Raw genomic sequence first — 27,652 nt, forward strand, 5'->3', positions numbered from 1 at the left:
CAGGTTATTAAAGGCACTGTTTTTCCACATTTTTTATGACTTCTGCCTGGAAAGTTTTCTAGACCATCTCTGCTCCAGAGCTAAGGAAAAACTGGGATACAAGCCATAGCAAACATGAATTCATTTGGCTTGCTTGACCAGGTTAGAGAGTACTGACTGTTGAGTACTCATAATGGGTTGGCAGAAATTGACAACTAAAATATAGCAAAGGCATACTCTAATGTCTTCTCAATTTTGTCCAGGGCCTGAGTATGTGGGGATGAGGAAAGTGAAAATGTTAGTTGCTCAGTCGTGTCTGACTCTTTCTGGCCCCCATGGACTATAGCCTGCCAGGCTCCTCTAGTCCATGGACTAGAATTACATAGAATTCTCCAGGCAAGAATACTGGAGTGGGTTGCCATTCCCTTTTCCAGGGGCTCTTTGGGACCCAGGGATCAAACCCAGATCTACTGCATTGCAGGTAGATCTGCATTACCATCTTGAGTCACCAGGGAAGCCCCTGGAGATGAGGGGTTACCTGAAATTAGAACTTTAGTCTTGTAGAACTTTAATCCTCATCCTCTAGGTAAGGAACTGGGCAGCTTACATCCCTGTCCAGTGATTTACTTACAATGTAAATTGTTAGGTTGTTTGAATGTAGTAGCCATTGCATTGTCATTACGCTGTTAGTTATTTTTAGAATAATGTTGCTGTCAATCTTAGCTTTGATGTATGTAATAATTCACAAAGCAAACCAAATGAATTCACATTTTCTATGGCTATATCCACGTTTTTCCTTAGGTCAGGAGAAGAGCTGTTCTAGAAAGCTTTCCAGACAGAAGTCTTAAAAAATGAGGATTACTGTGGAAAAAGAGTGCATTTAATAACCTTGAACTATCAGTCCATATATGCAGTGATTAACACTTTCATATGAGAGCCCTATTCCAGGAGTACGTAACAGGAATATATAATTCACTTAAATTTAACCTAATAAAGCAGAGACATTACTTTGCCAACAAAGGTCCGTCTAGTCAAGGCTATGGTTTTTCCTGTGGTCAAGTATGGATGTGAGAGTTGGACTGTGAAGATAGCTGAGTGCCGAAGAATTGATGCTTTTGAACTGTGGTGTTGGAGAAGACTCTTGAGAGTCCCTTGGACTGCAAGGAGATCCAACCAGTCCATTCTGAAGGAGATCAGTCCTGGGTGTTCTTTGGAAGGAATGGTGCTAAAGCTGAAACTCCAGTACTTTAGCCACCTTATGCGAAGAGTTGACTCATTGGAAAAGACTCTGATGTTGGGAGGGCTTGAGGGCAGGAGGAGAAGGGGATGACAGAGGATGAGATGGTTGGATGGCATTACCAACTCGATGGACGTGAGATTGAGTGAACTCCAGGAGTTGGTGATGGACAGGGAGGCCTGGCGTGCTTCGATTCATGGGGTCGCAAAGAGTCGGACAAGACTGAGTGACTGAACTGAACTGAACTGAATAGCTAGATTTAATTTTCAGTAAAAATTGAAGACTTCAGTCTGAAAGTAGTGGCATGTTTTGTTCCATAAATCTATAAAGGGTAATTTTTTTTAAGTAATATGACTCATGAATATGAAGTGAACATGTGTCAAAGATTTTATTTAACTCATTAATTAAATGCGGGAACTGGAAAAGCTGTTATAGCTAATTCAAAAGATAATCCAAAGAACAAACACATTTATAAATCAGGAATACTGAAATGAATTTGCAAGTGGTTTCAAAATGCTATTCCTTCGTGGGGAAAAGAAGTCAACCAAACCTCCACTAGTGAGAATTTATTTCATATGGATAAACAAGAATTGTCAGTAAGCAATTATTTTACCTCATTATCAGTTTTCTACAACTTATAAGAGTTGTAAAATAGCTTCAAGGCAATGATAGGCTTAAATCAGATAGCCTAGAAGACTGTACTCTGAACAATGCATAATTTTCTATTGAAGACATTCAGTAACCAGTTTTGCTTACTGCAAATTTCCTCACAAATTTTTCTGTGCTTCAATTCTTTAGCTCATAGGGCATTTGTATGACTTCAAAGATTGTTGAGGCTTCTGGGTATAGATGATGTTTATAAAGTCTTCTTGAATCCAATCCAGACGTGCGATGTTTCTCACCAGGCTACCTTAGGCAAAGCACTGAAAGAGACAGGGACAGATTGTGAACCACAGCCGTAAGTGTATTCTGTTTAAATAAGCGTATTTATATAAATAAATAAGCATAAATAAATCCTTACTCCACTTGGCTTTTACTCTCTATTTTTTGGAAGCACACCTTTATTTTTCTCTCATTACTGAATAGATAGTTTTGTAGCTTATGACCCATGTGTTTCAGCGTGTTTATCTGCTGCTGCTGCTGCTGCTGCTGCTGCTGCTGCTGCTATGTCACTTCAGTCGTGTCTGACTCTGTGAGACCCCAGAGATGGTAGCCCACCAGGCTCCGCCATCTCTGGGATTCTCCAGGCAAGAACACTGGAGTGGGTTGCCATTTCCTTCTCCAATGCATGAAAATGAAAAGTGAAAGTGAAGTCACTCAGTCGTGTCCGACTCCTAGCGACCCCGTGGACTGCAGCCCAGCAGGCTCCTCCATCCATGGGATTTGCCAGGCAAGAGTACTGGTTATATATCTGATACATAGGCAATAGTGGATTGCCTTGTCTCTACACTTTGAGGAGATAATACTTTCTACCATTAATATATTAAGTAGTATTTGTTATTTCCTCTGGATTCATTCTTTATACAGATTTAGATGTTTAGAAAGGCTCTTTCTAAAGAATGCCACAGAAAGAGGTCAGCAATAATTTTGTGTGAATTTTCTCCTTTCAGTTTCCCAGAGTCCCAGAGACCATTGTCAACAAGAAGGAGATTGAGGTTGGGAATGGGAGATGGATGTAAGTCATGATACTCTACAGGGAACTTGCTGAAAGGAACATGTAAAGGCAGATTGGAAGAAGAGCTGTTTGTAATTATATTCCTTCCTATATTAAGAATGTTGTCAACAGCTGGTTTGGAAATCATACAAGATATATTAGTGGATTTCAACCTCATGAGGAGTAATCTTTATCCTTGAATGACCCCATCTAGTGAAAAAGTTTATTTTTAAAATAAATTAAAAAATCTCCTGTCAGCTGTGTGCTAATCCAAGTCATAAGAAATCCTCTTTTATATTTAGAGGGCAGAGTAAAAAAGTTCATTTTCTTGTATAATATTGATATCTTTCCAGGTCTAATAGACAAGGAAATGTCTAGTTTTAAGGTTGGAAACTGAAATATAATTTGTTATGATTTCTAAATTTAAATCATATATTTGTAGGAATAGATTATTAAACATTGTTTTCTTTCAATTAAAAAAGAGAAGTCCTCTTTTTATCTTGATACTTCTTCATATTAAGAACATTCAGTTCAGTTCAGTCGCTCAGTCGTGTCCCACTCTTTGCGACCCCATGAATCACAGCACACCAGGCCTCCCTGTCTATCACCAACTCCCGGAGTTCACTCAGACTCACATCCATTGAGTCAGTGATGCCATCCAGCCATCTCATCCTCTGTCATCCCCTTCTTCTCCTGCCCCCAATCCCTCCCAGCATTAGAGTCTTTTCCAATGAGTCAACTCTTTGCATGAGGTGGCCAAAGTACTGGAGTTTCAGCTTTAGCATCATTCCTTCCAAAGAAATCCCAGGGCTGATCTCCTTTAGAATGCACTGGTTGGATCTCCTTGCAGTCTAAGGGACTCTCAAGAGTCTTCTCCAACACCACACTTCAAAAGCATCAATTCTTCAGCACTCAGCCTTCTTCACAGTCCAACTCTCACATCCATACATGACCACAGGAAAAACCATAGCCTTGACTAGATGGACCTTTGTTGGCAAAGTAATGTCTCTGCTTTTGAATATGCTATCTAAGTTGGTCATAACTTTCCTTCCAAGAAGTAAGCGTCTTTTAATTTCATGGCTGCAGTCACCATCTGCAGTGAAGCAAATACAGTCAAAGCAGGTAAATCTCCTGTACTAGGCTGACTAGTGTTCGTCACTCAGTTGTGTCTGACTCTTTGTGACCCTTCGGACTATAACCCATGAGGCTCCTCTGTCCATTGTATTATCCAAGCAAGAAAACTGGAGTGTGTAGCCATTCCCTTCTCCACAGGATCTTCCCAACCCAGGGATGGAACTTGGGTCTCATGCATTGCAGGCAGATTCTTTTACCATCTGAGCCACCAGGGAAGCCCCACTAGGTTGACTAGCTGACTAGGTTGACTTGTGTTCCCCCAGATTGATGTCCACCTGGAATTTCACATCTTGTTTCAGAAGTCCACCCTCCAGAGGTATGGTCTTGCAGATGTAATTAGTTAAAATTAGATCATATTAGATTAGGAAGGGCCCTACTCCAATAATTAGTGTCCCTATAAGGAGAAATATCTGAAATGCCGAGAGGGAAGAATACTGTGTAAAACAGGGATAGAGACTGGAGTGGGGCATCTCCAGGCCAAGGAGGACCAAGGCTGCTGATGACCACCAGAGGCAAGGAAGAGGCAAGGAAGGATTCTTCCCTAAAATTTTGAGAGCACAGTCCTGTTCACACCTTGGCTCTGAACTTCTAGCCTCCGGTGTTACCAAACCAGTTTCCTTGGCCCAACAGGTAGCAAGCCAAACACCAAGACGTCAATGTTTGCAGCAGAGAGTTTATTCATGAGGCAGCCAACTGAGGAGATAGGAGAGCAATCTCAGACCCGCCTCCCTGAAGATGGGGGACTTGGGACATTGATGGGTGAGGAGTATAGGATGGTCAGAGGTGGAGAGGAAAGTGACTGCAGCGGGGGAAGGTGACATAACCATCTTCCTGTACAGGCGCAACTGAACTACATGCTTCCTCATGCTGCTGCTACTGCTGCTGCTAAGTTGCTTCAGTCGTGTCTGACTCTCTGAGACCCCATAGATGGCAGCCCACCAGGCTCCCCCATCCCTGGGATTCTCTAGGCAAGAACACTGGAGTGGGTTGCCATTTCCTTCTCCAATGCATGAAAGTGAAAAGTGAAAGTGAAGTCGCTCAGTCGTGTCCAACTCCTAGTGACCCCATGGACTGCAGCCCACCAGGCTCCTCCATCCATGGGATTTTCCAGGCAAGAGTACTGGAGTGGGGTGCCATTGCCTTCTCATGGGACACATGCCAATCTGGGGGAAGTTAGTGTAAAATGTGGGGAAATTTGGGGCTTTGACATCAAAAGGTCACCTACTGGCAAGCAAGTCTATGCTGTGCAGATGCAGGTCAGCCCTGTCTGTTCTATCTAGTTTAAGCCAGTTTTGTTGTGTTACAGGCAGATGGTTTTTAAAAAATAAACTGTTCCCTTATCTACTGTTCTGTGAAGACAAACCATATGGGCCTTGTTTCTGTAGTGTAGTGGTTATCACGTTCGCCTCACATGCCAGAGGTCCCTGGTTCAAAACTGGGTGGAAACAGACTTTCAGAAGCCTCAGGGTCTCTGTTAGTCACTAATTTCTATTAACACTATGGGGCATGGTTTCAGGGTTTTGTTTTGTTTTGTTTTGCTTTTTAACTATGTGGAGTACTGTTTCATAAGAATTGTGAGCGAACACATTTTGCTGTTTTCAGCTACCCGTGGTAGTCTCAGAAACTAATCCAGCACCCTTAAGCAAATTGGAGGTGAGGAATGACTTGGCTTCTTTGTCCCCAGCAAACCTCCTTCTCACTCTTGCTTACATTTGTGTTGATGGGCTTTTCATTCCAGTGCTCTAAACGGCATCTGGGAAACCATGTTTCAGAGGATGAAAGACTCTGAGGTCCTGTCAGACACTGCAGCACCTAGTCTGGGAAGGCTTTCAGGGCAAGTGGAAACTTCCCAATATATTTGAAAGAACTAAGGGCACGTCTCTCCAGAGAAAAGGCTTTCAAACAAACAAGAACTGCAGCTCCTCTCCTACCTCCAAACAAGTCCCTCAGCTCAGAAAGTCCCTGATACTGGGACGCATCTGGATGTTTGCTCATTTGTCACGTTCCCCTGTCATCACTTCCTGCGCCACCCCTGGGTCTCCTGAGTACTTCTCCCAGGAAACAGGTCCTTCAAACTTGCAGCTGTGATCTACAGTGCAGAGGACACATAACTAAAGCTTGCTGCTAGAACTTAATTCAGAATCTTCTCAACAAACATCCAGGCTCCTAATCTTTCTGTAGAACTTGGCTGAGGCAATATTGCCTCCTCATCTTGCCTGGTAAAAATAAGAACAAATAAACTCATTTCACCAGCGTAGGGTACAAATATGGCTATCTTTTCCCTATTAATGGTTAAATTTTAGCAGAGTGTAGCTCATACGCCTTCTGAGGAGTATTTAGCTATACTTCCTTCCTTTTGAGTTCTCCTCTCTCTGTGGACTGGTCTAGAAATGTGGGGGTAATTCAATTCACAGCGGATGAGTTCTGCCTTTGTAACAAGGAGACACTGGCAGTGTGGCCAGTGGGGGCTTGCAGCCACTGCTCTCTCGCGCGCTCACCAGTGGCCATCGTCCTGTACTGCAGGTGAAGCCCCCTTGGGGTCTGTGCTGTCCTTTTCTACCAGCCAACTTTGGTCTAAGCCACTCTGGTCTACTCTATGAACTAGAAAATACCTGGGAATTTTAGGAAAGGGGTTTGGAGTTGGGCTTTCCCTTCCAGAAGTATAAAAATTAAAATGACATTTCTCAGAGCTCTGAGAAGAGAGGAGACCTTTTCTAAATCACATAAAGTAAAAAACCAGGTCCAGTTACACGTTTCCTAGGGTAATGGGCACTTAATCAATTTTCTGTAATAAAAAAGATAATTTTGTTTCTCCTTTTTTAGCCAAAAGGAAGCAAACAGTTTTTAAAAATTTCACCTCACTTCTTTTCCTAACACAGTGACCATACTAAGTCAAACATCCTCAACAAATCATTTATTTTATTTAAAAATACTTTAAAATAATGAAAATAGTATGTACTTATTGCAGAATATTTCAAAAAGATCAGGTATTTCAAAGTGAAAAAAGCTACGTGGCACTTGTCAGTCTGACATCCTAACTTCTACCAGGACAGCATCTCTCACTTTTCTGTTTGAACTGAGCCCAAGTAGGGTAAGCATCCAACATCTTACAATGTCCAAACTTGGAAAGAAACCCTGCTCTTGTCTGAAAGAAGGGAATCAAGCTGCCTGTGTCTGTGAGTGCTCCCCTGATGGCAAGAGAGAGAACAGAGAAGCAGAAACTAAGGAAGCACAAGTCTAATGAAATCATCAACCCAACAGAAAACTCATGACTCTTGTATATAATAATAATTGTAAGACTCCAGGTGGTAGGAATCTTTGATTACAGCAGGCATTCTCATGAATTTCAACCTCCAGGTGATTCTCCCTGAGAAGGATGCAGTGAACTTGCAGAATTATGGTCCCCTTACCCTATCCATTTCTTCCTTCTGAGGAAAAAGGACTTGGTGATAAGAGATTAGGTAAATCTGCTTTAGGATTTTTGCTGATGATGCTCATGGAAACCTGTGATTTGCTCCAAGTTTTTGATTTTTCTTTAATCCAATTGAGGGACAGGTCTGTCATCTGTGACTTTTCACCACACTGCTGCTGGTCACCAGTTAATCTGTTCTAATTACACTAAGCTGATAGCTGGAATGTGGATGATTCATAATTGAGTCTCAAATGCCTGCATGTCTGGGAGTCCAGCTAATGAAAATGTATAGGCCTCAGATACCACTCGGAGAAGGCAATGGCACCCCATTCCAGTACTCTTGCCTGGAAAATCCATGGACAGAGGAGCCTGGTAGGCTGCAGTCCATGGGGTCGTAAGAGTCGGACACGACTGAGCGACTTCACTTTCACTTTTTACTTTCATGCATTGGAGAAGGAAATGGCAACCCACTCCAGTGTTCTTGCCTGTAGAATCCCAGGGACAGAGGAGCCTAATGGGCTGTTGTCTATGGGGTCGCACAGAGTTGGACACAACTGAAGCAACTTAGCAGCAGCAGCAGCAGATACCACTGGTGCAAACATATGTGCAAACTACCTCCCTTGGATACCCACAACAGGCCAAAATTAAATTGATAATTAATTTAAGCTAAGCTAATATCAGTTTATAATTAAAAGACAAGAATAGCATTACAAACAGCAAGCAGCTGAAGAAAAATTGATATATGATTTTAAAAAGTGTGCTTAAGTGTAGGAATTCCAACTATGTGTGTATCTTGTTCTGTTTACAACATTTTCCTTATTAAATATGAGTTCCAGGAAAGCAGGGAGTTTCCAGTTGTTTGTTTTGTTCAGATGTACTCCCAGTGTCTAGACCAATGCCTGGCAACAGTAGGTGTTGAGTGAATGAATACACTTCACATAATTACAATAACAATGCATGACAACCAAATCTCCCAGTAGGAACCTCCACCAACAAGCAGCACTTGTTAGAATATAAAAATTCAAGTCTATGGGATTATACTTTATTTCCCCCATAGAGTTATTCCTCAGCCCACGATGGCCCTCTCTACTCATGTCTGTCTGTGAGCCCTACTTTGAAAATCACAAATCTAGACTCTCTAAGCTCTGCTACAGTTGTTCCCCAGAGTCCATAGGATTGATTCCAAGACCTCTGCAGATACCAAAATCCTTGGATGCTCAAGTCACTTATATACTTTGAAAATCACAAATCTAGACTCTCTAAGCCCTGCTACAGTTGTTCCCCAGTGTCCATAGGATTGATTCCAAGACCTCTGCAGATACCAAAATCCTTGGATGCTCAAGTCACTTATATAAAAGTGTGCTGTGTACAGTTGGCCTCTGATGAGTGGGTTCTGTATCCTCATGGTTGGTTGAATCCAAAGATGCTGAACCCAGGGATATGAAGGGCAAACTGTCCTCCCCAGGTGATGCAAATGTGTGTTTAAGTTTGAGAAGCACTGCCTTAAGAACTGCAGTGCAGGTGGTGACTCTAGTCAACAACATCGTGTTGTATCCTTGAAAGTTGCTAAGAGAGTAGATCTTAAGTGTTTTTACCACACACACACACACACACACACACACACACGCACACACACATATACAATCCATATGATATGATGGATGTGGTAAATAACTTTACTGAAGTCATCATTTTGCAAGTTATACGCACATTAACTTGTCACATACATCTTCAGTTGAATTTAGTCGCTCAGTCATGTCTGACTCTTTTTGACCCCATGGACTGCAGCACACCAGGTCTCCCTGTCCTTCACCATCTCCCAGAGATTGCTTAAACTCATGTCCATTGAATCGGTGATGCCATCCAACCATCTCATTCTCTGTCGTCCCCTTCTCCTGCCTGCAATCTTTCTCAGCATCAGCGTCTTTTCCAGTGAGACAGTTCTTTGCATCAGGTGGTCAAAGTATTAGAGCTTCAGCTTCAGCATCAGTCCTTTCAATGACTATTCAGGACTAATTTCCTTGAGGATTGATTGTTTGGATCTCCTTGAACTCCAAGGGATGCTCAAGAGGCTTCTCCAACACCTCAGTTCAAAAGCATCAATACATCTTGAACCTTAAGGACTTCCCTATAGCTGAAATGGTCAAGAATCTGCCTGAGATGCAGGAGACCAGGGTTTGATCCCTGGGTTGGGAAGTCCCTCTAGAGAAGAGAACGGCAATCCACTCCAGTATTCTTGCCTGGAGAATTCCAGGGACCGAAAAGCCTGGTGGGCTACAGTTCATGGGGTCACAAAGAGTCAGACACTACTGAAAGACAACACAATTGTTGTCTGTCAATAATATCTCAATATAATGGAGGGGAAGCTACTGCAGTCACTGGCATAACAACAGTCAGCTCTGAAATCTTGGCCCTGCACCAGCCAATTCCAAACAGAGGCAATAGAGACACCTAGGTGATTGCAGTGGGTCTCGAGTTAGTCCATCAATCAACAAATGCTAATCACTCTAGGCGCCATGCTCTTAGTTCCCTGTGTGTCTCCCCCGACTACTACACAAAAGTCTCACTGTTAGTCACATGGAGTGTCAAATCATGAGTCAGCTAAGTAAAGACATCATTCAACCCCTTTATTTTGCCTGTGAGGAAACTAAAATTGTGAATGGCCTTGGGTCTATCAGTTCAGTTCAGTTCAGTCGCTCAGTCGTGTCCAACTCTTTGCGACCCCATGAATAGCAGCACGCCAGGCCTCCCTGTCCATCACCAACTCCCGGAGTTCACTCAGACTCACCTCCATCGAGTCAGTGATGCCATCCAGCTATCTCATCCTCCGTCATCCCCTTCTCCTCCTGCCCCCAATCCCTCCCAGCATCAGAGTCTTTTCCAATGAGTCAACTCTTCACATGAGGTGGCCAAAGTACTGGAGTTTCAGCTTTAGCATCATTCCTTCCAAAGAAATCCCAGGGCTGATCTCCTTCAGAATGGACTGGTTGGATCTCCTTGCAGTCCAAGGGACTCTCAAGAGTCTTCTCCAACACCACACTTCAAAAGCATCAATTCTTCGGCGCTCAGCCTTCTTCACAGTCCAACTCTCACATCCATACATGACCACAGGAAAAACCATAGCCTTGACTAGACGGACCTTTGTTGGCAAAGTAATGTCTCTGCTTTTGAATATGCTATCTAGGTTGGTCATAACTTTCCTTCCAAGAAGTAAGCGTCTTTTAATTTCATGGCTGCAGTCACCATCTGCAGTGATTTTGGAGCCCAGAAAAATAAAGTCTGACACTGTTTCCACTGTTTCCCCATCTATTTCCCATGAAGTGATGGGACCAGATGCCATGATCTTCGTTTTCTGAATGTTGAGCTTTAAGCCAACTTTTTCACTCTCCACTTTCACTTTCATCAAGAGGCTTTTTAGTTCCTCCTCACTTTCTGCCATAAGGGTGATGTATCTGCGTATCTGAGGTTATTGATATTTCTCCCGGCAATCTTGATTCCAGTTTGTGTTTCTTCCAGTCCAGCATTTCTCATGATGTACTCTGCATATAAGTTAAATAAGCAGGGTGACAATACACAGCCTTGTCATACTCCTTTTCCTATTTGGAACCAGTCTGTTGTTCCATGTCCAGTTCTAACTGTTGCTTCCTGACCTGCATACAAATTTCTCAAGAGGCAGATCAGGTGGTCTGGTATTCCCATCTCTTTCAGAATTTTCCGCAGTTTATTGTGATCCACACAGTCAAAGGCTTTGGCATAGTCAATAGAGCAGAAATAGATGTTTTTCTGGAACTCTCTCGCTTTTGCCATGATCCAGCGGATGTTGGCAATTTGATCTCTGGTTCCTCTGCCTTTTCTAAAACCAGCTTGAACATCAGGAAGTTCACGGTTCACGTATTGCTGAAGCCTGGCTTGGACAATTTTGAGCATTACTTTACTAGCATGTGAGATGAGTGCAATTGTGCGGTAGTTTGAGCATTCTTTGGCATTGCCTTTCTTTGGGATTGGAATGAAAACTGACCTTTTCCAGTCCTGTGGCCACTGTTGAGTATTCCAAATTTGCTGGCATATTGAGTGCAGCACTTTCACAGCATCATCTTTCAGGATTTGAAATAGCTCAACTGGAATTCCATCACCACCACTAGCTTTGTTCATAGTGATGTTTTCTAAGGTCCACTTGACTTCACATTCCAGGATGTCTGGATTCAGGATGTCCAGGATTCTCGGGTCTATAGAACAGACTAAAATCCAGGTTTTTGTTTACACCACATTTTATCCTTCCTCTGTGTAAAACTCAAGAGAGATATGGTTATATTTGACCCCTACCCATATGACCAGACACCTGAAGTAGGGAGAGCTTGTCTCCAGAAGGCTTGAGGGAAGTAACATGAGTTACTTGGGGATGACCTCCTTATATTCACCTCCTATCATGGAGGAGAGAGCATTTAATGAGAGGGTGAGAATGGATACATGTATATGTATGGCTGAGCCCCTTTGCTGTCCACCTGAAACTCTCACAGCATTGTTAATCAGCTATACTCCAATAGGAAATAAAAAGTTTAAAAAATAGAAATAAAGAGAGGGTTAAAGTGCAGGTCAGATTTTGACAGCAAGAAATGGGTAGAAGGCAGGGTAGTTCAGGCCTCAAGGTCTTCCCAGAGATGAGCCTGCAGAGGTTGTGTGTGGAGACAGAGAATGGGCCACTCAGCAGGACTTGAGGAGACTAGACTTTAGAGTTCAGGTCACGTCGTGGAGAATGTCAACTCGAAGCTCGGGACAGGAAAGCACTGAGTTTGGAAATAATCTTTAAAGCCCTCCCAGATTGTTTTTCCCAACACCAAACTCTGTCTCTTATCTTTGGCTCAGAGCTCGTCAAGGGAAGTCACTTTTTGCTTCTTAAGTGTTGTTGGTTTCTTCCTTCCAATTGCTCTTCCGCACGTCTATGAGCTGTTTTTAAACTCCGCTTGGCTGTGTTGCCTACTGCTCAAAATATTTTGAGAACTTAAAATAGAGGACAAAGGTAAGGCTGCTAAGCCTGCCATTTGGTGCCCCTGCAACCTGACCCCCACTTTCCTCTCTGATTTTATTCCCCGTGACCTGCTCGAGAGCTCCCTGCCCTCGCCAAGCTGGAGAATCCACTGCTTTACAGTAAATTAAACATGTTTCCACTTATGGTCACAGCCTCCGCTGAAACAGCCTGTCTCTTCTAAGTCCACAAGTCTCATCTTCCTCTTGCATCTAGCTCCTCCAAGATTCCCTTGATTCACCCCACTATAGCCATCAGCTACCGTCTCTTCTTAAACACCTTTGCAATTTTCCCTATTATTCAAATGGCAACTGATTTATTTTTTCATTAAGCTGAAATTTGCTGGATGCCTGCTGTGTGTCAGGTCCTAAAAGATAAGTGCCGGAATTTTAGCCCTGGAAGAGCTGACGATCTAGTCGGGGAAAGAGTCACTCTTATGAGTATGAGAGATGTAGTGATAGCAGTAAAATTGAGTAATGTGAAAGCAGCCAAGATAAAGTAACGAGAGGGATGAAACATGCAAGGAAGGGAGACAGGGGAGAAGGAAGGGAAAGCGAAGGGGAGAGAGAGGGGGATGCGAAGGCTTTTTGGTAAAGGTGATTTCCCAGTGTAGGTTTGAAGGATGGGTCATAGTCACAAAGGGGTGATGGGATGGGGAAGGATGACTCCATGTGAAGTCTTGCAGGTGACAGTGGCAAATTTGAAGAATCACTTAAGTTAACTTAGCAGATACTTGCTGATGATGCTCGTGGAAATGTGTGATTTGCTCCGTGCTTTTAGGAACGATTTTTCTTTAATCCAATTGAGGGGCAGGTGCTGTGAGTTTTTTGGCACATTGCTGCAGGTCCCCAGTTAATCAGCTCTAGTTAGACTGAGCTGATAGTCAGAAAACTGCTTCAAAAATCAGCCAATATTAAAATTCTTCCATGAAACAAGTTCTTTTAAAACAGAACCTGTGGGTGGACCTTGCGACTTTAGGGTTCGAGCTGTCCAGTGACCACGCGGTGTTACGAGGTGGTCATACATGCGTCTTAAAGCCACAATGTTGCATCCATCCCCCAGGCTAAGCTCTCCAACCCCAGTAACCTCCGAGTCTTCTTCAATGTGGACATCGGAGGGGAGCAAGTTGGTTGAATTGTCTTAGAATTGTTTGCAGATATTATACCCAAAACTGCAGAATTTTTGTGCATTGTATACAGGAGAAAAAAGCACTGGACCCACCACTGGAAAACCTCCCTGTTTCAAAGGATGTCCCTTGCATTGAATTATTAAAAACTTGATGATTCAGGGTGGAGACTTCTCAAATCAGAATGGGACAGGTGGAGAAAGCATTTATGGTGAAAACCTTGAAGGTGAAAATTTCCATTATAAGCATGACGAGGAGGGATTGCTGAGCATGGCCAAGCAGGCAGCAACACCAATGGCTTCCAGTTCATCACCACAGTTCTGACTCCACACTTGGATGGGAAGCACATAGTGTTTGGCCAAGGGATTAAAGAATGGGTGTGGCAAAGATTCTGGAAAATGTGGAGGTGAAAGGTGAAAAACCTGCCAAATTTTGTGTTATTGCAGAATGTGGAGAACTGAAAGAAGGTGATGATTGGGAAATATTCCCAAGGGATGGATCTGGTGACAGTCACCCAGATTTCCCCGAGGTTGCGGATGTGGATTTAAAAGATGTAGATAAAATTGTGTTAATATCAGAAGACTTAAAAAACATTGGAAATACATTTTTCAAATCCCAGAACTGGAAGATGGCCATTAAAAAATACACAAAATTTTTAAGGTATGTGGAAGGCTCTAGGGCTGCTGCTGAGGACGCAAATGGAGCAAAGCTGTAGCCTGTCGCTTTGAGCTGCATGCTGAATGTCAGCGCTTACAAACTGAAGATGTCCAATCGGCAGGGTGCAGTCGATAGCTGTTTGGAGGCCCTTGAAATAGACCCATCAAATACCAAAGCACTGTACCGTAGAGCTGAAAGATGGCAAGGATTAAAAGAATATGTTCAAGCATTGGCTGATTTTAAGAAAGCTCAGGAGATAGCACCAGAAGATAAAGCTATCCAGGCAGAATTGCTGCAAGTCAAGCAAAAGATGAAGGCACAGAAAGATAAAGAGAAGGCAGCTCATGCAAAAATGTTTGCTTAACGAGGAATTCAGTTTTGCTTAAGTGTGCGTTGATTGCATAAGCGAGGAAGACAGAACAAAGGGTTTGTCTGGTTCTGTTTGATACCCACTGTGTTCTTGCTGGAGAATCCCAGGGATGGGGGAGCCTGGCGGACTGCCGTCTATGGGGTCGCACAGAGTCAGACACGACTGAAGCGACTTAGCAGCAGCAGTGCTACCTCTGATACTTTGGTTCCCCGTGTTTACAGTCCAGGAATATGGATAGGGACTTACTCTTAACACACCAGTGTTACAACCTACCATGGCGCTGATTCCCTTTTCAGTGGCTCTCTGCGTTATTCAAAGGATAATGGTGTCTCCAGCCTGTTTCTAAACTCCTTAAGACACATTGTGTTTGAATAAACAGACAAAAGCTTGGGAAAAAAACCAAGCAGAACCTGTGTCTTTTCTTCATTAAATTATGGATGATTGTGATATCGAATTGCTAAGGACTTTTTACTCCTCTTCAATCTATGACTTTATTACTATTGTAATACAATTCTATCCTTTTGGCAAGCATTTACTGAGTATGGTGTTAGACTCCTCTTAGGTACCACTTCCCACCCTCTCTTCTGTGTGAGCTCTTTCCAACTTCCTCCGGGCACCACCTACCCACAGCTTTTCTATTGACCATGAGGTGGGGACTCTGGGAGGTCTCGTACATGCACAACTCAGAAACATAAGGGAGACCAGTGGGAGATGGGATCCAGAGATGAAGTCTTCTTTCTTCCTCTTTCAGAAGATTATTTTGAAAGACAGTTTCTACACTTAGCAAAGGATGGTCTTCAACAATCAGGCCAACATTTGCCCTCTGAACCCCTTCCCCTCACTTTTGCTCTTCTGGGATTTCTTTCACCAGTAGAGTAGTTACATTTAAAGTCTTCGTCTCCAGAATTCTCTGGCAGTCCAATGAAAGTAGACTCTGCACTTTCATTGCTGAGGGCACAGGTTTGATTCCTAGTCAGGGAACTAAGATTCCCACAAGCCATGGGGCCAAACAAATAAACAATAGTAGTTACTAAAAAATAAACAAATAAACAAAAAGTTCTTTATCTCAGTCTCTGCTTTCTTGGGACTCCAGGTTAGAGAAGCTTTTATTTACTATGTGCCAGAAACTATTCTAGACTCTTGGGCTGTAAGGAAGAGAGACTGAAGTTTAATCAGCCAAAAACTGTGTTTATGATCCTCATGAGGAATATGAAACACAAATTGTATCGTTTGTGTATATGCAGATATTTTATTTTTAAGAATTTTTTTCCCCCAGTGGCTTCTGCTAAGGGAAGAATTAAAAGAAAGGGGGTTATTAGAATATAAAATTTAAAAAGCTATATGATGTATAATCATACATACATAGGGAGTATGGGCCTATGTAACTATGAAAGTGAAAGTCACTCAGTCGTGTCCAACTCTTCACAGCCCATGGACTGTGCAGTCCATAGAATTCTCCAGGCCAGACTACTGGAGTGGGTAGCATTTCCCTTCTCCAGGGAATCTTCCCAACCCAGGGATTAAACCCACGTCTCCCGAATTACAGGCAGACTCTTTACCAGCTGAGCCACAAAGAAAAAAAAAAGTGAAGTCGCTCAGTCGTGTCCCACTCTTTTTGACCTCATGGACTATAGCCTGTCAGGCTCCTCCATCCATGGGATTTTCCAGACAAGAATACTGGACTGGGTTGCCATTTCCTTCTCCAGGGGATATTCCTGACCCAGGGATCGAACCCAGGTCTCCAGCACTGCAGGCAGATGCTTTACCATCTGAGCCACCAGGGAAGCCCAACGTAACTATGGAGAAACGGAAAACAAAAAACATAGAATAATGTTTTATTCTATGTGGCCTCATAGAATAATCCTAGGTCCTGGGACCATAAGTTTTTCCTAAATGTGTTTTATTTCTCATCTTTTATTTCAGTTGTAGATATTTCTTTTCTGCATTCCCACCCCCAAACTCAACTCCTTTTCCCTTAATAATCAATTATTTTTTTTCTTTAGAATGCTTACGATTAAAGAGATGGTTTGTATTTCCATGAGGCTATAACTTTCTTCACAGAGGAACGATCAGCATGTCTAATCATTAGGTTATATTTTAGGAAGACTGAGCACCCATTCAAAGTTAAGCTTCAAAACTGAATGTCATTCTCACCTATTTTTAATGCTGGGTGGCTTAGATCACACAATTCCCATATTAATGGCATTATACATTTTCTTTCAAACACAGTTGAAATTGACCATTAATGAAGAAACTGTTTTCATTTCTGAAGGCTTTGAAAATATGTCAAAGGGAAGATAGTTAACGTTCATTTTATTAGTCATTTTAAAGTATCCCACAATGAAGAGTATGTGCCATTATTTCTGTTATTCCTGAAGGATCTTCCGAGCTTGCATACCTATTTTGATCTCCTGAATGTTTTAAAACACAACATTCCAGCTCCCCTGCCCCTACCATCTATCTCCACCGTGAAATTTCTCTCCTTGAACAAAAACATTTTCTACATCCTCCTGCTAAATCTCTGCTTGGACACAGCTGGTCATGTGGGGCTCCATGCAATTTCATCCACCTCGGGTCCATTTGTCACTATGAAAAAGAACACCATAGAAATGCCACTTAACTATGCTGTTCTTAGGGGAAGCATCCCCTGGTGACTGTTCCAGATCATTGCCAATACCATCCAATCATGCAGAGAAGTCACAAACAGGAGATATGCATGCAGCCAGGCTTCCTAAATTTGTTCTCAGGCAAACGTGGCATTGATGTACCAAAAATGTGACTGGCTCATCTTTGGATAAAATAACCAGTGTTACTGTCTTCTCCCTAGGCTTAAGTTGGCTGGGTTTTGATGCCAGTCTTAAATTCTGGCTCTTGTAAAAAAAAAAAATAATAATAAATCATCTTGCAAACAGAAGTGCTTCCATTTCTCAGAAAGTAGCAGGAAGCCCTACTTATAAAGGGAAGGATTCAAAAACTAAATTGTGGTTGCCACCTTAAAGTAGGGGTTAGCATTTAATGCAATAATTTTTGGCAAGAGTTTGACTGGTTTCTGTCCTGCCCAGAGCTGTTATTTGCTGTGCCCGCTTTATTCTTAGCCTCTTTTTCAAAGCGGAGCCCCTGCTGCTTTTTGTGTCCCTTGGAGGCAGGGGTCCTATTCTTTCAGCTTCTTGAACTGAATTGAAATTTATGGTTTGGTACCAGGAAATGTATTTCTTGCCTTTTTTTTTTTCATTCAGGGATGTATAAAAATAAAAGTTAAAGTTTTAGTGAATATTTAATAGCCACATGAACATTTCCTGCAGAAGGACTAATGTTATAGGTGGTGGTGGCTTAGTTGCTAGGTCGTGTCTGACACTTGTGACCTCATGGACTGTAGCCCATCTGGCTCCTCTGTCCATGGGGCTCTCCAGGCAAGAATATTGGAGTTGGTTGTCATTTTCTTCCCTGGGAGATCTTCCCGATTGCAGGCAGCCTCCTGCATTGCAGGTGGATTCTGTACCGACTGAGCCACCAGGGAAGTAGAGAATTATCTAAAACTCATTGTTACATAAATGGCATATTTTTGCATAACTGCAACTTCAGGGCAAACTTGCCCGAAGGGCCACATTTCTAGGGGTTGAGGTGATTAGGGAATAGCTGTCTAATTTTCGGCTAATAAAATTTGGAGACACTTGAGGAAATTTCTGCTTACAGACTGGAAATTGCTTTGAAATTACTTCTTTTGTCCTAAATACTGTAAGTTCTGACCCCATGTACACTTTGTATCACAAGTCAGGCTTTGGGTCCTTATTGTCACCTAGCCCTCTCCTGGGACAGGAGCTTTAGTGGGGTGCAGGTCACTTGTCAGAACCAGAGAACCCCTTTGCCACCCTCTCCTGCCTTTGTGCTCCTGAATCCTCTTTCCCGCTAGGTCAAGCACGTGAAACCTGTCATTTCAGCTGATCCAAACCCTACGCTTTCATCCGGACTCATACTAGCAGTCTTGTTTCCATGTAGGAAGGGGTCTGTACCCTTTTCTCATCTGGGTGAATGCTAGGATTAGAAATGTTGCCTCTGTCCATCTTCTTACCCTGCCCTTCCCCAAGACAGAAGTAGGGGCAATTTGGCTCAGACTTACATCTATGGAGTTTGAGCCAAGTCACATGGTGGGAGAGTAACTGGCCCCCGAAGCCAAGTTCAGGCTCCATCCATTCATCTTTTTTCACTCCTCTGTTCAGATACAGGGGGTTTTCTCCTCTCTCCTTCTGGATCCAGTCAGAGGGCATGCCCCTCTGCTTTCTGTCCTCAAGCAGTAATCACTCCTGCATGGGGCCAAGGTTCATAGCAGATGGTCCTTCTCTTTACACTGGTTGAGATGACAGCATTCAAAATCTTCCCTTCCAATGTACTTGATTGCCGGAGAGAGCACAGCCATGGTTTCTATGGGGAACAGCTGAGCTGAACTCGTCATAAGAACAGCCTGACCTACAGAAATCTTTGGCATTGGTGATTGACTGTGGTGTCCCAAGAATGGAAGTGGATGGACATTCCACTAAAGTCATACTCCATTTTGTATAAATAGAAAAGCCTGAGATCTGATCAATGGAGGTCTGACTTGAATCACCATAATGGAGTCACATTCTTTCAACCAGCCTTGATCCTTTTGACAAATACAGAGCCTCTTCAATGAAGGATCCCTTAAAAGAGGGATCCTTAAATGTTGAGTTACCTAAGGGGAAACCCTGCTACATAGGCAAAGTTTCTGCAACAACACTCCTCACAGCCTTCTGATTAGGGACCTGTGGCTATTTCCCACGGTAACTGTGCACCAGAGCAAGGAGATGGGTCAGGTGTCGTGATTCTGGCTCAGAGCTGACACTGTTTCCTAGAGACACAAAATACTACTGTGGTCTACCAGTCAGAATGTCAAGGTCCACCCTTGACATGACGTCAAGGGATCAAAGAACTTTTGACTCATGTTAATCTGTGTGTCTGGTGAGTTCCTGAACCCACCTTCCAACTAATTCTCCAACTCTAGATTTACTTTGCTATTCAGCAACTGGCAGAAGCCCCAAGTTGGTTCTGTGACCTGTGAAATGAGAACTGTTAATAGTAGGAGAGAGCAAATGGATGCCATTAAAACTTCCCCAATTAGTAAACCAACAGTAATACTGCAGTCTTACAGGTACTGCAGAGATTAGTGCCACCATCAAAGGCTTGGGAGGTTTGGGTGGTGATTTCTACCAAATCTGTATTTGCTATTTGGCTGATAATGGATCACAGAGAATGATGGTTGATTATTGTAAACTTAATCAGATGATAACTCAAATCATAGTAGCTGTTCTTGATATGGCGTCGCTGCTGGGGCAAACCAACGTATCCCCTGCTGGCTTGGCAAGCCCCTGATAAACAGGTGTTAGAGGTTGAGGTTTAAGGATTTAGAATATTACATAAACTTAGTTGATAAAACAACGGCAGGGTTTGAGAGGATTGACTCCAATTCTGAAAGTTCTACTGTGGGTAAAATGAATCAAACAACATCACATGCTACAGAGAAATCATCTGTGGAAGGAAGTGTCGATCAGTGCAGCAAACTTTACTGTCTTATTTTAGGAAATTGCCATGGCCACCTCAAACTTCAGCAACCGCCACCCTGATCAGTCAGCAGCCATCAACATCAAGGCCAAAACCTTTTATCAGCAAAAAGATTATGACTTGCTGAAGGCTCCAATGGTGGTTGGCTTTTTTTGCTTTGTTTTGTTTTAAATTTATTTTTTTAGTTGAAGGATGATTGCTTTACAGAGTTTTGTGTTTTCTATCATACATCAACAAGAATCAGCCATAGGTCCTCCCATGCCCCGTCCTTCCCAAACCTCCCTTCTTTCTCCCTCCCCAGGTGGTTAGCTTTTGTAGCAATAAACAAACCATTTTAAAGGGCTTCCCTCGTGGCTCAGCAATAAAGAATCTGCCTGCCAATGCAAGAGATGCAGGAGACACAGGTTTGATCCCTGGGTTGGGAAGATCCCCTGGAGTAGGAAATGGCAACCCACTTCAATATTGTTGCCTGGAAAATTCCATAGACAGAGGAGCCTGGCGGGCTACAGTCCATGGGGTTGCAAAGAATCGGACATGACGGAGCTTACAGCACATACCCAGAGGGTTGAAGTTAGGCTTAATGGAGGTCAGAATTTCCTCCTTTTCTCCCAATTTTGGCCTTGTTCCTTACCTATAGGGAGAGCTCCCAGCCAACCCCACAAAGAATCGTGGCTGTTTAATAACCGAATTCTAGAAGAACAGAGGGCCAGCTGAAGGAAAGACTGATATGCTTCTGGCCTCAGAAGGGTGAGCCCAGGGTGCCTCACCCCACCCTGGTGAGCTTGGTAAATATATGCCTGATTATTCTCTGTCTCTCCAGACAGATCTGTTTTTATTCTCATGAGCAAGAATGAGTAAAGGGACAGAGAGAAGATCCAGAAATGTTCATTCCAACCCTCTTCCTTCATCTCTATGGAAATGCCAAAGGGGTGGCAGGTGTTTCCCTAAAAGAGTCCAACTGGGATAAGACACTGCTCTTGTTTTGATAGGGCTTCCTGGTGGCTCAGATGGTAAAGATCTGCTTGCAGTGCAGGAGACCTGAGTTTGATCCCTGGAGTTGGGAAGAGTCCCTGGAGGAGGGCACGGCAACCCACTCCAGTATTCTTCACTAGAGAATCCCTATGAACAGTGGAGTGGGGCCAGCTACAGTCCATGGGATTGCAAAGAGTCAGACATCACTGAGCAACTAACATTTTCACTTGTTTTGACAAGAGCATTCTTTTTTATGTATTTATTTAAATTTTACTGAAGTATAGTTAATTTACAATGTCATGTTAATTTCTTCTATACAACAAAGTGACTTAGTTATATTTATTAATATATGCATATATATTGTTTTTCATATTCTTTATCTATATGTATATATGTACATTCTTTTTCATATTCATTTCCATTACGATTTGTCACAGGAGAGTGAATATGATTCTCTGGGTTTTACAGTAGGGCCTTGCTGTTTATCCATCCTATATATAATAGTTTGCCTCTGCTAATCCCGTACTTTCAAACCTTCCATTCCCCTTAGCAACCACCAGTCTGTCCTGACAAGAGCATTCTTGTTTGATGTTGCTGTGGGTGGGTATGAGATATACTAGAAACAAACTTGTGAACTTTGCAATTTGAGTTATAGCTTTAAATTACTTTGCAAATAGCCAACGGATTAATCGGTTTTTTTTTTTTGGTTGTTATAAAACAGGGTAGGATATTTTTCTTCCTTGGGTCCCTTGAGTCCAGAGACTTAGAAACGGGAAATTCGGCTTATACAGAAACAACTTCAGCTCTCAAGGTCAGACCGCATACTGATGAGCTAGAATGTCTTTACTTATTGAATCTGCTTACCCTGCCTCACATCAAACAGCGTCGTCCATATGCCTTTCCACAAAGAAAGCTGTGGGGTATTGCATAAAACCGCTGAATCATCATCATGGTACAGCTGGATGCAGCGTCTTTAGGAGACAGCCTTTCTCTCAACCAGTATTTCCTGAGTGATCTCTTCTTCAGTTCTACATGATGAGGGCATAAGTCCTGGGGATGTGATGGTAGACTTTGCATTGTCCTTATCTTTCAGGAACTTCAAGGTATCAAGCAAATATAATATTTAGTATTTTAAATAGAATCACATACATTTACACAAATTCTGGTTGATCTGAAAAATTGCAGTAGGACTGTGCTTAAAGACTTTATTTTGTGGTCTACAAATCTGGTCACAGTCTAGGTCAAATTGCAACCCCCCTCTATGAAGCTCTGTCCCTGTAGCCTGAGAAGAAACTTCTCAGTATGATTTATTTTAATATTTATTTATTTTAGTTGGCTGTGCCAGGTCTTAGCTGCAGCACATTGGATCTTTGATCTTTGTTGTGGCATGCTGGATTTTTTTTTTTTTTTTTCAGTTTTGGCATGCAGAATCTAGTTGTGGCACATGAACTCTTAGCTGCGGTATGTGGGATCTAGTTCCCTGACCAAGGATGGAACCTAGGTCCCCTGCATTGGGAGCATGGAGTCTTAGCCAATGGACCACCACATATGATATTATATGGCATTTTACCAGAGTTACTCAAGATTTTAAAAATGTCTATTTGTCACGCAAAAAGGGACTATATTGGCTTAGGTAGCTAGGAAGTCCAAAGGGCATCTGGCTTCAAACAAATTTCAAATAATGCCCTCAGGGTCCTGCTTCCCTCTGCCTATATATGCTGCTCTTAATCCTAGCCGGCTTCTATCCATTGCATTTTAAGGAGGACTCTGTCCCAGTTTGGCTCATATGCTTATACCTGAACCAATCACTGTGGCTGGTGGCTTGCAGTATCACGATTGGTCAGACTCAAGCCACCACTGAGACCAGAGAGAGCTGGGGATTTGTAATTTCACCCTTTGGTGCAACTGCATGGAATAAAAAAGAGTTAATTCACAGAGAAAGGAATGATGCTGAAAAATGAAGAGGTTAAAAACAAAAACAAAAGCAAAAACACATCTAGAGCAATCAAAGAGAACAGAACAGGCCCTTTAGCTCTGTCCATGCTCTGAACCAGCAAGGTCACTATGCTGTTCAGGCGTAGAGAGCTGGTAAATATTTGAAACAATTGGAGGTCTGGTGAAAAGCCCTACTTTGTTCTGTTTGTCCGGATTTCCTGGTGTATTTACTCCAGCAAAGCCAATGTCAAGCTACTAACCTCACATCCCTGTGCATGGAGTTGGAGGGATATGCAGTAAGGCTCAACCATGTGCTGTTTCTACCACACAGATACAATCTATGTTAATTACCTCCAGTCCACAGATAAGAACAAATGGAAGTAGGAAGTGTAGTAATGTAAGTAGGAAGTGATGTAGTTTGAGTATTTATTACATTTGGTTTTGATATAACGTATTTAATTGCAAGTTTATATCATAGGTTTAAACATTTGTTTGAAGTATAGTTGATTTATAATATTTCGTTAGTTTCAGGTATACAGTAAATGACTCAGTAATACATACCTATACATACATATATAGTATTGTGCTCATGCTCAGTCATTAGGTATTCCTGGGCTTCCCTCGTGGCTCAGCTGGTAAAGAATCTGCCTGCATTGCGGGAGACCTGGGTTCAATCCATGGGTTGGGAAGATCCCCTGGAGAAGGGAATGGCTACCCACTCCAGTATTCTGGCCTGGAGAATTCCATGCACTCTACAGTCCATGGGGTCACAAAGAGTCAGACTCGACAGTGACTTTCACTTCACTTCACTTCAATACATACATATATAGAATTGCACTCATGCTCAGCTGTTAACTCATGTCTGACTCTTTGTGACCCTTTGGACTGTAGCCCCTCCAGCTCTGGGATTTTTGGTCCAGGGATTTTTTTCAGGCAAGAACACCGGAGTGGGTTGCCATTTCCTCCTTCAGGGGATCCCAACTCAGGGATCGAACCTGTGTCTCCTGCATTGCAGGTGGATTCTTAACCCCTGAGCTATCGGGGAAGCCATATAGTTGATAGTGATAATGGTTTTAATAACTTTGCTCATTTTGCCTTACCCTTCTGATTTCAAATCTACACTCACTAGTCACACCTTACCTTGAAAATTTTACATATTTACTTGTCTGGATTCAAAAGACGTCTATTAAGAACTTGCTTCTCCAAGTTCTGTTCTTTGATAAAGTGCTTTTCCCTTCTTTTCTATTTAAAAATACAAAGTAAAAAGCTGTGTATTGAGCTCATAACAACTTACTTTCTTTGATTACTGGTAAGCTTAGTTACACTGAAGTGGAAGAGAAATTTGTTCATCATTTAGTTATTTTAGATAAACCTTTAAAAATCCATGCAAAACCTATTCCCACTGAAAGTAGATCAACAACAAACTACAACACGTTAAGTGAATAAAATACAGTCTCAGAGGAACAAAATCAGTTAAAACCAAGAACTCAATATATGTCAATTAAAAAAAAAAAGCAACTTGTTGCAGAACTCCTCTTGGAAATTCAAGGAAAGATCACACAAAAGTTCAAAGACTTGCTAACAGGCAACTCCTATTCTTTTTCCAAGGAGGAGGCCAGAAAGAGGTCAGGAAGATTTCATTTCTTGTTTTGAAACATCTCTGAGATAACTTACCCTGCTCGTTGCTGTGGCCCAAATGGACAGGCTGGAAGCACTTGGAGAACCACTGACAGAACTTGGAGAAGAGCCTGTATTGCCAAGAGAGTTGTTTATGACTAACATGTGTTGGGATGAAGGGTGGGCAGGGAAGCTGATGCCAGGTGAAAAAGAACTCTGTCCTAGAACAGAATTCTCACCTCCAATGTTCCAGTTGCAGCAACACGAATTGCAAGTTATGCCAAATCATTTTCCCAGAAAGTGGGGGGCTTCTGCCTGTCCATAACCGGTAATTTCTTCAAGGAGAAAATGTGCAAATTACCCTTTCACTTTGGGAGTCAATGCTATTATCTGAAACCTTTATTCTCTAAGCAGCACAATCTCTTTAATTGATTTTTACCATGCTCACTTTTGATCATGATGGTGTGTGTGCGTGTATGTGCTCAGTCATATCTGACTCTTTTGCAACCACATGGACTGTAGCCCGCCAGGCTCCTCTGTCCATGGGATTTTTCAGACAAGAATGCTGGAATGGGTTGCCATGCCCTCCTCCAAGGGATCTTCCTGACCCAGAGGTTGAACCCGCATCTCTTGCACTGGCAGGCAGGTTCTTTACCACGGCAGACCAATGTTTAATCCAGTTTTCCTACCACTTGCACGGGTTTGAATTTCCCTAATGTTCTATTTATAGCTGCTCAGTGTGTTCTTGGAAAATAATGTTGAAATTATAAAGATAGCTTAGTGACTTCATCCAAGGCAGGAGGGAAGGAATAGGTGGCTCATGAGTTACAAAGCCCTTTTTAAATGCAGACACCTTTTTAGAAATGGATAACAATGGCAACACCATGAAACCAGCTGCCTCCTTATCACAAGGGAACAATTACCTTGTTCAAATGAATTTGTTTCCAGAGGATATGTTATAAATACTCCTCATCTCTGTAAACTCCCTCAATATATATATTTTTTAAAAATCCCGATGGTTCATTAGGTCTTTATACTGGGCTGTAAAAAGTTAAAATTCTGTAAAAAGGGAAAAAATAACTGATTCTGAGACCAAAATTTCAGCTTTGTATATCCCAGTGCATTCTTATTCAGAGAAGTGTGTTCTGGATAGGGTTTACTTTTTATTTGTCGGCTCTGGATGAGGTATTGTTGAATAAAATTGCACTGAAGTCTGTGAGATGACAGTTCTAGAAAGACTGTGCAGATGCCTCTTGCCAAGTTTAGGTAGGGGCTTTACTTTCTGATGAGCTCAGAACTGGCCTTCATGGTCTCTGGGTATCAAAAGAGTATAACCTGGACAAAGCAAAGCAAGAAGTGGGGCCATAGGAGGAAAGCAGGCAGGGCTGTTGTCTGATAGAGGAGCTTCCTACTCTGTGAATTCAAGAGCAAGGAAGAAGATCTAAGCCAAACAGGGAAAGTAGGGAGATGTCAAGCTGGGGAAGGGGCACTGGTGCTGGGAGGTGACCCAAGATGGATGCTTAAATTCAACTCTGCAATCATATTTTCTGTTCTCACAGGTCAGAGAGACCAAAGGTAGCCAAGTAGATGGGTTTCCTTCTGTCTTCTCCTTAACCTTTCTAAGTCTCAATAGCCTCAGCTGTGAAATGTGCCCTCAACTGATGAATGGATAAATGCAAGGTGGTACATCCATAGAATGGAATATTATTCAGCCATAGAAATGAATGAAGTACCGACACACGCCACAGCATGGACGAACCTTGAAAACAGTATGCAAAAAAGAGAGAGGCCAGACCCACAAGGCCACACAATGTTTGATTTTGTTTGTAGGCAAATCTATGATTCTATTTGTAGTGACAGAAAGTAAATCAGTGGCTACCAAGGACTGGGCAGGGAGGGATGTGGAATGATTGCTGATGGGTGTAGAGTCTCTTCTTGTGGTGATAAAATCCTGAAATTAAATAGTGGTGATGGTTGTGTGACGTTGTGGATATATGAAAAACAACCAAATTGTACAATTTAAAATGGTGCATTAAAAAAAAGAAAATTATGTTATTGTGAGCACTGGATGGGCTAACTTATAGAAATGAAAAAATGGTAGGTAGTTTTTAAAAATATTATTTTTTGGTTTCACTTTTCTCCTAGCTGTAAATATCCCTCTCCAGAATGTATGTCATTTGACTCAGGTTTCACATAGCATTGCCTTTGAAATGACCTTCAAAAGAGGAACAAAAGTATTATGATGACTGTTGATGAAAATAATAGCTATCACTTGACTACTTAGAGGCAACAACCCCAATATTGGGTATTTTCCAAAAAATTTTCGATAAATCAGCAGAACAATCCTACTAGCTATCCTGACGTTACATTTGAGAAAACAGAGGCTCTTTTGCCCAAGATCAAACAACCAGTTGATCTGGGAATAAAGCAAAGAGCTTTAAAACTCCAAAATCCACTTCTGTCTGCCATACTACATTAGACAAAGGTATAAATTACTGTAGGGAAATAGTGAAGAATATCAAAGAATGTCATGAAGTAGTTTAATCAAATAACATGTTCATATCATTTGAAAATAAAGCTGTCTATATAGCAACAGATTTTTTTTCATTGAACAGGAAAGATTTTATTTTACAAATAGACTGCTGTGGATGTGATGGCTTTGCTCTTGAAATTCTCTAAATTTCCTTCCATATACAACACAAAAATGTGAACAAACTTATAGAAGAAAAACCAAACTAGTCATTTAAATGTCAGTGCTGTGAATGTCATCTGAATCAAAGCATTTGAAATCCCCTTATCATGAGTCTTCACAGCATCTTTCATAATCAGAAAGAGCTTTGAGCCAATACTATGGTGTTAGAAAAATTTGCCATTGAGAGCATACTGAAATATCATCAATAAAGATACCAGACTGTGAAATCATTGAGAAATGGTGCCCTCCAGCAAGTTGGCGTCTATGAAC

At 42.1% G+C, this 27,652-nt stretch overlaps 1 long non-coding RNA gene and 1 pseudogene across 1 annotated transcript; one reads left to right on the forward strand and one right to left on the reverse strand.

The window, feature by feature from the left end:
• Positions 1 to 1,585: 1,585 nt before the first annotated feature.
• On the reverse strand, positions 1,586 to 24,888 carry LOC133253788 (uncharacterized). Its single transcript, XR_009738434.1, has 4 exons — positions 24,748 to 24,888; positions 22,935 to 23,043; positions 22,003 to 22,234; positions 1,586 to 2,139 (listed from the first exon to the last, which is right to left on the reverse strand). It is a non-coding gene; the product is annotated as an uncharacterized LOC133253788 (long non-coding RNA).
• LOC133254467 (peptidyl-prolyl cis-trans isomerase D-like) lies at positions 11,801 to 14,659 on the forward strand (annotated as a pseudogene).
• Positions 24,889 to 27,652: the final 2,764 nt, after the last annotated feature.

The sequence above is a fragment of the Bos javanicus genome, chromosome 9, assembly GCF_032452875.1.
Source record: "Bos javanicus breed banteng chromosome 9, ARS-OSU_banteng_1.0, whole genome shotgun sequence".
Classification (NCBI taxonomy): domain Eukaryota; kingdom Metazoa; phylum Chordata; class Mammalia; order Artiodactyla; family Bovidae; genus Bos; species Bos javanicus.